This window comes from Apis dorsata, unplaced genomic scaffold, assembly GCF_000469605.1.
Source record: "Apis dorsata unplaced genomic scaffold, Apis dorsata 1.3 scaffold_82, whole genome shotgun sequence".
Classification (NCBI taxonomy): Eukaryota; Metazoa; Arthropoda; class Insecta; order Hymenoptera; family Apidae; genus Apis; species Apis dorsata.
The window spans coordinates 885,767-896,626 of record NW_006263380.1 but is presented as its reverse complement, the minus strand read 5'-3'; the positions used below and the strand labels follow the sequence as shown (position 1 = coordinate 896,626).

Sequence of the window (10,860 nt, the reverse complement as noted above, 5' to 3'; positions counted from 1 at the left end):
GGGGTCTTGGACTCCGTGGACTTGGGGGAAAAAAAAAAAAAAAAAAAGGAAGAAAGAAATTCTCCTGTTACTACGCGCGTTACATGGAAACGACGTTTTGCGAGAAACGAGAGAGAAAAAAAGAACAAGCGAGATTAATATCCATTGTTCGTTGAAAAATTCCTTTCAATTTTTTCCGCCCCCTCCCTGTCTCTCCTCTAAGAGAATTTCTTATTTGTTTATTTTCTTCTTTTTCTTTTTTTCCCTCTCTCTTCAAAATGCAAAACGTACGCGCTATGTAAGGCGAACGAACGATCCTCGCGTAATGAAATTTACACCTCTCCTTCCTTCCTTCCTTCCTTCCTTCCTTCCTTTCTTTTCCTTCCTTTCCTCACGTGGATGGAAGAAGAAAAAGTCAAGTGAAGAGACGTTAATCTAAGAATTTGTTTTCCCCGACCGACGCTAATTTGTTCCCTCGTTGCATTTTAATTCCTCGAATCTCGCTTTTTCTATTTCCATGTGATCCGTATAATTTATTAGGCGGCGTACGTTTTAATAAGAATCGTACGGAAAAATGGTGGCGAAGGATTTCTCGTACCATTCCTTCTCTTGCGTTTCTTTTCCTCTCTCTCTATTTCTTTTTTTTCTTTTTTTTTTTTGCTCGTTTCGTATCACGCCCACATTCTACGTGGATTACATACGGAAAGTTAGTCTTATTAACATCGCTTGCCAGGTGGACGAGATAAGAGTTAATCGTTGGAACGTGGCTTTATACGGAGGAGTGAAAAAGGGAGACGCGGCTAATTAGTTATTCGGATGAATTTATTCTCGATTTTATTTTTCGCGTACAAATATTTCCCAATTTTGATTATCAAATAGTGGCTTAAATTTGTTGGCAATTGATTTCAGCGATTTTTTAATAAAATACATTACGCGATTTTTATTCGCTTTGTATTCAAATCCTCTTTCTCTCTCTCTCTCTCTCTCTCTTCTAAAAATTCTACCCTTCTTTCTTTCTTTATTTATTTATGAATGACATTCGGGATCTGTTTTACATTTTCCACGATCGAACGTGAAACGTTTTAACATGGGAAAAGGAGAGGAAGGGAAAGAGGAAAGAAAAGGATATAAACCTACAGAGACTTAACATCTCGTAAAAAGAGCGAGGTTCTCTCACTTTTCCACCCAACAAACTTTTCCCCCTTCAACTTTTCCCAACTTTTCCCTACAGGCTAATCGATTTTACGAGTTCAAATTATTCCCATTTACATTTTCAATTTTAAACCATGGAAAAAAATATATCTTTCTCATCGGATCCGACAAAGGGGTTTATAATATATTTTTTTTCTCTATACGTACACATCTATACGAAACGTGCATTGTGTATATTTATAATTAATCCATCAAAGGTAATAATTGCAATTACGATCCTCGAAGCATCGATCATCGATTCAAACAATTTCTCCTCGCTTTCTCTCCGGAAAAATTCTTTGATCTTTCCCCATCGTTTGTCGTCAACGATGATGGAAGAAATAATAAATCGCGCGTTTAAAAAAAAATCATTTCGAGCAACGTACACGAGAAAAAAATCAACACGGATAATATTTCTCCGTCGAGAAAATGTTACGATTTCTCTATTTCTTCGCGATATTCGAAACATTCCCCTTTTCTTCCCTCCGTTGCACGTTCGTCTCGTTTTAATATCTGTCCCCTGTCGATGGACAGATCAAGGAATGGACGCCAATCTTCCAATCGAGGATATTCACGCGAATATTCAATCAATTTATTTCACCCTCGAAACTTATCCAGAAATCGTTTAGAATTTCGACCTGCTTCACCTTAAAGGCGAAGAGAGATTTCGTGCCTAAACGTTTATCTCTCTTGATATATGCTCTTTTGTCTCGAAGAGCACTTGGTTCCGTTTCGAAATTAGTTTCGAAGAACGTTTGTTTTGGGTGGAAACGGTGGAATTGGTCGCAAATAGTAATCGCGAGAACGAGAATTTTAAATGTTTTACAGGGGAAGGACGCGTGTGACTTGGAGATTAGAGTTTCGAAACAATAGGTAATTCTCGTAATTGCGAGTTGAAAAAAAACTCTGCAAGATTGCCTTCAACGCAGTAGCCGCTCAAACAGCGAAGATAATCCCGAGTTTTATTCCGTTATTATCGCTCCAACGATACGATATCGAGCCTCTACGTGTCCCTCTCCTGTTATTTATAAACACCGTCATCAACCACGGAGATGAAAAATTATTATATTTTCAGGTGCGATTCGTGGTGGTTAGTTTCCCTAGTGATTTATGATGGAAAGTTGTTATGGAAAAGAAAGATCAATGATGGCGATACTTTTTTCACCGATTAAAGGACGTCGCAATTTTCGTGTGGAAACTCGGTGGAATAAAGGATTTCGTGTCGCGGTGGATTCGCAAACGGAGCCGCGTTAAGTCGAGATTCGTAAATCTTTAGGAAGCGTAGGCGAGTTAGATAACGAGGCAAATATTCCAAATACCGGGTATAATTTAATCTCCCCAGATTCGACCGGCGCAAATCGAGCGAGCACAGACGGTTCTTTCTCTTCAAACGCCTCTTTTGGATAAAAGCGTTTTTACTAAAAAAAAAAAAAAAAAAAATAGAGATAGCAGATATATTTTCGAAGATTCGAGTTGAATTACAGGTGAATTTCAAGTACAAGTGGTGGAAACAGATGGAGCACCTGATAGGAAAGGGTTTATTAAAAAGCAAAGGTAAACACACGTGTCCAAATAGGATAAAATTTTTATCACTCTCGAACTCTTCTATCGATTTCTCGTTCGATTAAGTTTGTTGATTCTTAGCTCCGCGATCCCCACGCGGATTCTAAACTTTGCCACCGTATTTTTTCTTTTTTTTCCATTCGGTTTTTCACTCACAGAGTTTTTATCTTATCGGAGAAAGATGGTCGACTTAATTTCTGGAATGCCGAATAAAATTGCGCGTTGAGCGTCGCGTTCGACCGAGTTTTATCTTTACGCTCTTTATCAGGCCCGGCCCGGCAAGAAACTCGTTACCTTTTTCTCGATTACCTTTCACTTCGCGTCGCCCGATCGGAAAATCTCGTCCGCCTCTCGAAACTGTCGCTAAAAGCTGGTTGTAACCTGGTTACAACTCCCGATGCCAGAAGGAAAAGGAATATTAACGTTCGTGTCGAACGGCAACGATACGTTCGATCGAAATTTTCCACGCTTTTTCCACGCGGTCGAAAAAGCTGATAAAGGTGTTGTTTTTTTTCGCCACGCGCGGTTATCTCTCGCTCCGACCAAATCACGAAACGATGATAGAACGAGTCAATATTTGGACAGAGTTTATCGGGATCATTTGTTTCTTTCCGATTACTGGTGAAATTAAAATTGGAATCGAAGGGAAATTTCTTATTTCTGGAATTTTTTCAAAGGATTATTTAACGCGAAACGAACGTAAATTATTGATAAAAATTCTTCACTGATTTCGATGCGAGAAGGTATTTGTTTCTTTGGATTTTATTTTCAATTTCAATCGATATCGATCACGAGAACATATTTAATTTTTAAAATTAATTTATCGAATCTAAATCATCGATTGGAACGAAACGGTTGATTCCTTACTGGAAATAATTCATTCCGATTTCATATTTTCAAATCTACTTGTTATCTTGTTTGCCGAACGAAGACGAATATATATTTAAATTTTCGATCGAAAGAAACGTTTGAATCATGATTGCTCGTCGATCATCTGCGGAATGAAAGATGGATACGTAACACGTTGCAAGAACGCGAAATTTTTGATTGGCGGGCACGTTATGCGATGCCGTTTAATTAATTCCGTGGCCGGCCTTAAAATTTCATTTTCCCCTGTTAAATGGGAGTTGCGTGCCGCCGGAAAATCGTAAATCTCTTTTGTCTCGTTCGCCCTTGTATCTTTCATTCAGAATTTTAATAGAAATTAATTAAAAAAAAAAAAAAAAAAAAAAAAAAAGTCGTAAAATTTCCCCGATACGAATCTCCCTTTCTTCGAATCTCTACCTCTCTTTTTTTTTTTTCCCCCAATTTCGTCAATTCGCGAAAGAGATAGCGAGGAAGCGAATTTTCTCTTTCTCAATTTTAATTTTTTTCCTCGAATTAAAATCCCTCGATAATTTGTATAAATTCGTTTCCATCTTTTCGTTTCGCTTCCTCGTTATTATTTCATAAAATTGTAAATTGGATAACACCAACCGGTTAAGTAGCAACGCTTTTCTGTAATTCCGTAATGCAATCGCAATGTTGCGACACGGAGCGATGAAATAATATTTTCGTTGAAATCCAAGCGGCGATAAAATAACTCGGTTTGCCACTCGGATGCATTTTCAAACACCCACCCAGTTACGAATAATCGGCCGCACTTCTCGGATGGCATCGGTGAAAATAGTCGGGTTTGAGTCACGAGATCGGTGATGTTTGGTCGTGTTGGAACCGCGAGTTGGACGATTCCGCTTCTGCGGTTTTTAAACGTTGCGTTTCTTCTCTTGCCACTCTTGTATATATCGCGTAAATATTTAACGTGGAATTAAGTATTATCGCAGCACGTCGCGATTTTTCCATCGAACGCGCGGATTGATAACGCGGGTCCTCGCTCTTCTTCTCGCTTCTCTCGCTTCGAGATAACGTCCTCTTTGTCGAGATATATTAATAAACGTCCTTCTCGATCATTCTCGCGGTAATCGACTAAACGGACGAGAGATGGCGAACTCGGTCGAGAAAGAGACGGGGCCAATCCAATCCTCGAATCTTCTTCAAACAAGATTCCTTCTTCTTCTACCGCCAATTAATCTCTCGAGGGAATGGAGTCAATGGAGCGGACAAAGAGATCTTTTATCGAAATCGGCGGAGCGGTTCGTCGTCAATTTTTCAGAATTTTCATTCTTTTGCCTCTCCTCTCGGAGGAGAGAAGAAGGTTCTCTCGTGTTGACATCGAGTAAACTTTCTTGCCTCTTTTGCCTCGCTTGCGAAAACGATCGGACGCAAATAAACGCCACGCGCCTCCTCCGACACCCGGCCAACCATTATTACCGATGCTGGAATTTGAAAGTCATCGATATTCGGGGCCTTTTTATCGGCCCCCAATCCCCTTTTTTTCACATTAATGAAAGTCAAATGCCATCCTTTCTCGCGGAACAGGATCTCGATGGTCTTCTTCGATCGACGCGTTGAAACGAAGACGAGGAAGGCTCGTTTTCATAATTTATTTTTCGATCGATGATTCGTCTTGATAGTTATTTTGCAACTCCGTAGAACGATGCACGCACGGAACAATCGCGTTTTACTAATGTCTCGTGTCGCAGAGGATGACTAATTGCGCCGAGCGCTTTTAACTCGCGCGCCGAGCGAGGCAAGGTAGAAAGCACGACGGGGCGTCGTAAAACGTGCGCCTGACCATCGTTCCAAATGGTGATCGTAAATCGACGAGTTTAAGGCTGATCGAGGGCTCTTGTTGCAACTCGTTGTCCCCATACATGGCCACGAAAGTAAAACGTGTCCCTGCAAAATTTACAATATAGTAGGCTGTACTTTGTATCCCATCGTAGTGCGCGAGTTAGAATCTGAAATGGCGAAGGAACATACTATTTTTGCTTAAATATACCCATTAAAGTATAGTTAACTCGAGTGAAAAGTTGGCGAGGAACAGTAGCAGGTAGTTTAGTGCTATTCCGAGTCAATTACCTGTCCTCGAGGACTAATGAAAGGATGGGTGTACGTATTTTTTAAGATCGATTAGAATTCAATTTTCTTCTTCAATTTTTCTTCGTTTTCGCCAAAGCGTTCGAAAATCTGTATCTCTTTGTTGTTACAAGAGAAAAAGAGAGAGAGAGAGAGAGAGATAGGTAGTCCCTTTGTTAAGTAAATTTATCTTGAACGGTCTTCACTTTTCTTATGGTCAGGTCACTGGTTACTTTCTTCAGAACTCTTTATATGTATACTATTCTTGAATGTTTCCAAAGTTGGAATTTATTCTTTCGCAATCCTGTTCAGCAGTAATTCTACCACGTGAAAAACGGGTAGAATTGTAGGAATGAGGAAATTTCAGCAATGAAAAGAATTCCAAAAAATAGATAAAAAAATAGGGAAAAGAGTTAAAAAATGATGAAATAGAAGAAATAATATATGGAAGAAGGAATAACATTTTAGTAATTCGGAAAGGCATATTGCAGGAAGCGGAAAAAGAAGAAAACTCGGCAATTAAGCAAACAACGTTTGAAACGAATTTCCATTGCATTTTAATAGGTATTTCTCTGATGGTAATATATATATGTAACGAACGTAAAATTCAATTTCGCGCAGTAGAAAGGAATCTTGCGGGGACAAGTAGAATCGGTGTCGTGAATTCGCGTTGACAACGAGCGACTATTACGAATTTCTCGCGACGTAAGAATGTTATTGACCATAAAATTTCGCGAAAATCGATTTCGAACATGGCGAACTTGAAAATAGATAGTAATATATACCATGAAATTAGTTGTTGGTCTCGATGGAATTTACTTTCGTCCTCTTCTAAAATTTACGAGCTGCACGAACGATTAAAGATTCATAGTCGAACGAAAAGAGAGAGATTAATTTTTTTTCTTCCAAAGAATATTAATTATTTTAAAATACTTTTCACGAAACGTAAAATAGAATTGTCTTCGTGTCGTGCAATTTGACCAAAGACGTCTCTCTTTTTGATTCTAAACGATTATCGTGTCATTGACCACGATGAGCCGGAATTAAATTCTTAGAAGGACTTATGTACGTTGATAGATACGTGGGTGTTACGAATTCTTCCTGCGACACGTCAATCACCGGATTTCTCTCATTTACCCTCTACTATTCGAAACGATAGATTTAGAAATAGTCATAACTCCATCAACTCGATTTAACATTGGTTCCAATTTATTTTAAACCGCGCGATCGAACTCGTCTGCCATTAGCACGATTGAATTATTTATATTTCGTTTTATATTGCACACGATTACAGCGCGTTCAATTATTAAATAAGTGTAAACGCAGAGATAATTAACGTAATGACAAAATAAAAAAAACAAAAAAAGAAAAAGCGAGATCTGGAAAAAAATATACACCAATAGCTCCTTTTTAAATAAGTTTCACGCGAGGATCGTTAAAATTTTACGTTCTCCTCCAAGACAAGACTGGTACATCCTCGTCAACGCAATTATTCCATGACGGTCGTTCCACGGCAAGGATTTTACGCGATTTCGACTCCATAACTTTCCTCTCTCGTGTCCGTTGTGTTCGTTGCCCGACTTGGTAGCTTCGTTATGCTTTCTTTATCCCTAGTCGCGCGTTTAACGAGACAATTGGCGTTTCGCGAGTCCCCAAAGCGCAACGCCTCGGGGATTTTTCTTTCCCTTCGATCGTCTCGCGTCTCGCCTGGATGCTGGTGGAAACAACTACTAGAAACTTTCCACGAGGAAAGTACAAAAGAATCTTAGCGTTCGAGGAAGAGTCGAGGAAAACTAGTGTTGTTGCTCGATTAACGATTCGCGTAATATCGCGTGCCGGAACAACAGCTATTAATCCAACGAATAAATTATTCCGTTCCGTTGAATAATTAAATAGAATTATCTCGATGATGTTACGGATCTTTCCTAATAATAATAATTCTCCAACAGGTAACTACCGAGAGATTGAAAAGCGTGGAAACTATCGTTCTATTTTTCCTATTTTCGCTTGCTTTTCGACAAATATCTCAATCCTCGATTCATTTTCCCGCGACAGAGGGAGATTAGACGAGCTCATTTCGATCAGCCTCTCTAGCACATCTACCATTTATAATGTTAAAAATCATTATTCTTCTAAAAACATATTCTCAATACCTTTTTTAATTTTTGTTGATCAGCCGACTTTCGCGCCTACGAGGAATAGCAATTTGGCTGCTTCGAGCTCGTTTCGATCAGCCTCTTTAGCACATCTACCAGTTAAGATGTTAAAAATCATTATACTTCTAAAAAGATATTAACAATACCTTTTTTTAATTTTGTCGATCACCCGACGTCTACGAGGAATAGTAATTTGGCTGGTTCGAGCTATTTCGATCAGCCTCTCTAGCACATCTACCATTTAAGATGTTAAAAATCATTATTCTTCTAAAAACATATTCTNCAATACCTTTTTTAATTTTTGTCGATCAACCGATGTCTACGAGGAATAGCAATTTGGCTGATTCGAGCTCATTTCGATCAGCCTCTTNATCTACCATTTAAGATGTTAAAAATCATTATTCTTCTAAAAAGATATTCTCAATACCTTTTTTTAATTTTGTCGATCAACCGACGTCTACGAGGAATAGTAATTCGGCTAGTTCGAGCTCATTTCGATCAGCCTCTCTAGCACATCTACCATTTAAGATGTTAAAAATCATTATTCTTCTAAAAAGATATTCTCAATACCTTTTTTAATTTTTGTCAATCAACCGACTTTCGCGTTTACGAGGAATAGCAATTTGACTGATTCGAGCTCATTTCGATCAGCCTCTCTAGCACATCTACCATTTAAGATGTTAAAAATCATTATTCTTCTAAAAAGATATTCTCAATATTTTATAATTTTTGTCGATCAACCGATGTCTACGAGGAATAGCAATTTGGCTGATTTGGAACAAGGTGGTGCGATAGTGGTGGTGGTGGTGGTTTTTTGGGCGGCTATGGCCCCGATAAAATCGGGGCGGAAGCGATGACAACAAGGTGGGTAGAGAGCGGCGTCGTCTCTATGGCCGGTGTCCGATTAATCAGAAATTAATAGGGCACAAGTAACGCGGCAAATTTACAGGCAAATGTTTTCATTCGTGATTAATATTCGCTCGCATGAAAAGGGGGAGGAGATATCAGGGCCGATATAATCTGGCCGATCGCGTCGCGCCGATGTATAAATTATTTCAAACTATGTTTCCATTTATCGTTCCATCGATTATACCATCCTTACCCCTCCGCTATTGTTTTTATCCCCCTTGCATAAATCCACCGTTTCGATTCGTTCTCCCTCCGTGTTCCTCTGGTGACACAGAAATCACCGCTTCGTTGCGGGGGCGTAATTTTTTAAAATTAAAAAATTACGAGCTAAACAGAATCGATGGTGGAAACGAAGAAGCACGTACGGATTAATAATATAATTATTTGTCTTGATATTGTTTCCAAAGCAAAAGGAATATACAAGGAAGTGAAATTTTGAACGAGAGAAAGACTAGCTCGCGTTTACTTTTTTTAATTTTCACTCACCTCGAGCATTAATATATTAATTGATATATTAAGATCGGTGCACTACGAATGTAAATTCGAATTATGTAATAAAATGGCTGTAACAAAGTAACAGGGGCGCATCAACGAATAATCCGAGAAACGTACGTACACGCGCTTTATCTTTTTCTCTTGCTTTCGTGTCCAGTTAAATTGTTCTACGCGACACGGGCAATTTCGAGAAATATGGCTCCTGGACGGAGAGAAAACGGAGGAGAAATTAGAGATCGCTTTTGTGTTTCCATTTCTAAACTCTGCTTCGAGTTTTTTTCGCAAAAAAAAAAAAAAAAAAAGAAAACGAGGCTATTTCCGACCAGATTCATTGATGCAAATTTCGCTAAAAGCCGTATAATCTTTGAAATAGACGAGGATAAACGGCGGAGGAACGTCTAAATGATACTAACGGAATATTTATGAGGTAATATAGGGTAAGCGTAATCACTCGTTATCACCGTTCCGCGAATAGTTCGTATTCACCGATGTTTCGAGGTAGTTAGCGACAAAGGACACGGATAATCTTGTTTCGCGCGATATCCCGAGGAAAAATACGCGGCTCGTAATGCGTTCCATTGCATGGCGGGCAATAAACGCGTTTCGAGCAGCCTCGTTTCCGTTGTTGCCTACTTATCTTTTACACCTGTTCATCCATCGACGTTATTTCCCGATTGTTTGAGCGCGCGGATCATCTTTTTTTTTCTCTCCGTCCGTTCCATCTCGTTCCAATTCGTTCCACGCTAATTGAATTCACTTTTCCTTTTTTTTTTCGTTTTTTTTTTTTTTTTTTTTTTTTTTTTTTTTTTTGTTACTCCTCCCTTCGAAAATTTCAAAGGAAATTTATATTTAAATTTTTCCGTTGCGTTTCTGCGATCAATTTAATTCCTCTGTAACAAAATAATGCTTCTCTCTCTCCCTGCGTCGGTTTAGAAACTGCTTTTTTAGATTCGTTTTTGTCGAGATCGTTTTTTGCATGCCAACTAAATGAAAATCGCTCGATTAATATAGGAAACGAACCGTGTAATTGCAATGTTTTTTCAAACGTATATATTTATGTGTATGTATATATATATAGATACATTCCTTTATCTTGGAACAAAACGAAACGAAGAATTTTTAATCGTACATGTTAAAAAGTGTTATTTACGATCATTATCCGATCGTTTTTACGTACGTTTGCTTGCTGGTTGGATGGAAAATGGCGAGTACCGCGGAGATTGGCGAAAAGGATCGTTTTATCGGTCGCATTTATTCGAAAGAACTCGCAGTTTTGATCGATGGTAATCGTTTCGTCGTAAAAAAAAAAAAAAAAAACAAACGTTGGCGGCGATGGAAAGAGAGAGAGACGCCGATTTTTCACTTTTGTTCATTCATATTCCCTTCGTTTCTCTCCCTCCCGTAAACTCGATCGATTTCGCGTTATCGTCCAAGTTTCACCCTCGCGCCTCCGTTTTAATTCGCCACCGTTGCTCGCCCTATTTTTCACCGCCGACCATCGCACGATTAATCCAGCGTTTGTCTCTGCATATTTCATCGATATCCCGCAACCGTCACTCTTCTAGGCGAGACTCCGTTGAAATTTTGAACCGATCAAAATTAATCGCGC

At 38.9% G+C, this 10,860-nt stretch overlaps 2 protein-coding genes across 2 annotated transcripts in view; both read left to right on the top strand.

The window, feature by feature from the left end:
- LOC102679901 overlaps positions 1-10,860 on the top strand; it is a 54,671-nt gene that overhangs the window by 7,900 nt on the left and 35,911 nt on the right. The window lies entirely within an intron of this gene.
- The window catches only part of LOC102675441 (coiled-coil domain-containing protein 137), a 62,667-nt gene that overhangs the window by 18,110 nt on the left and 33,697 nt on the right, over positions 1-10,860 (top strand). The gene's annotated exons all lie outside the window — the stretch shown is intronic.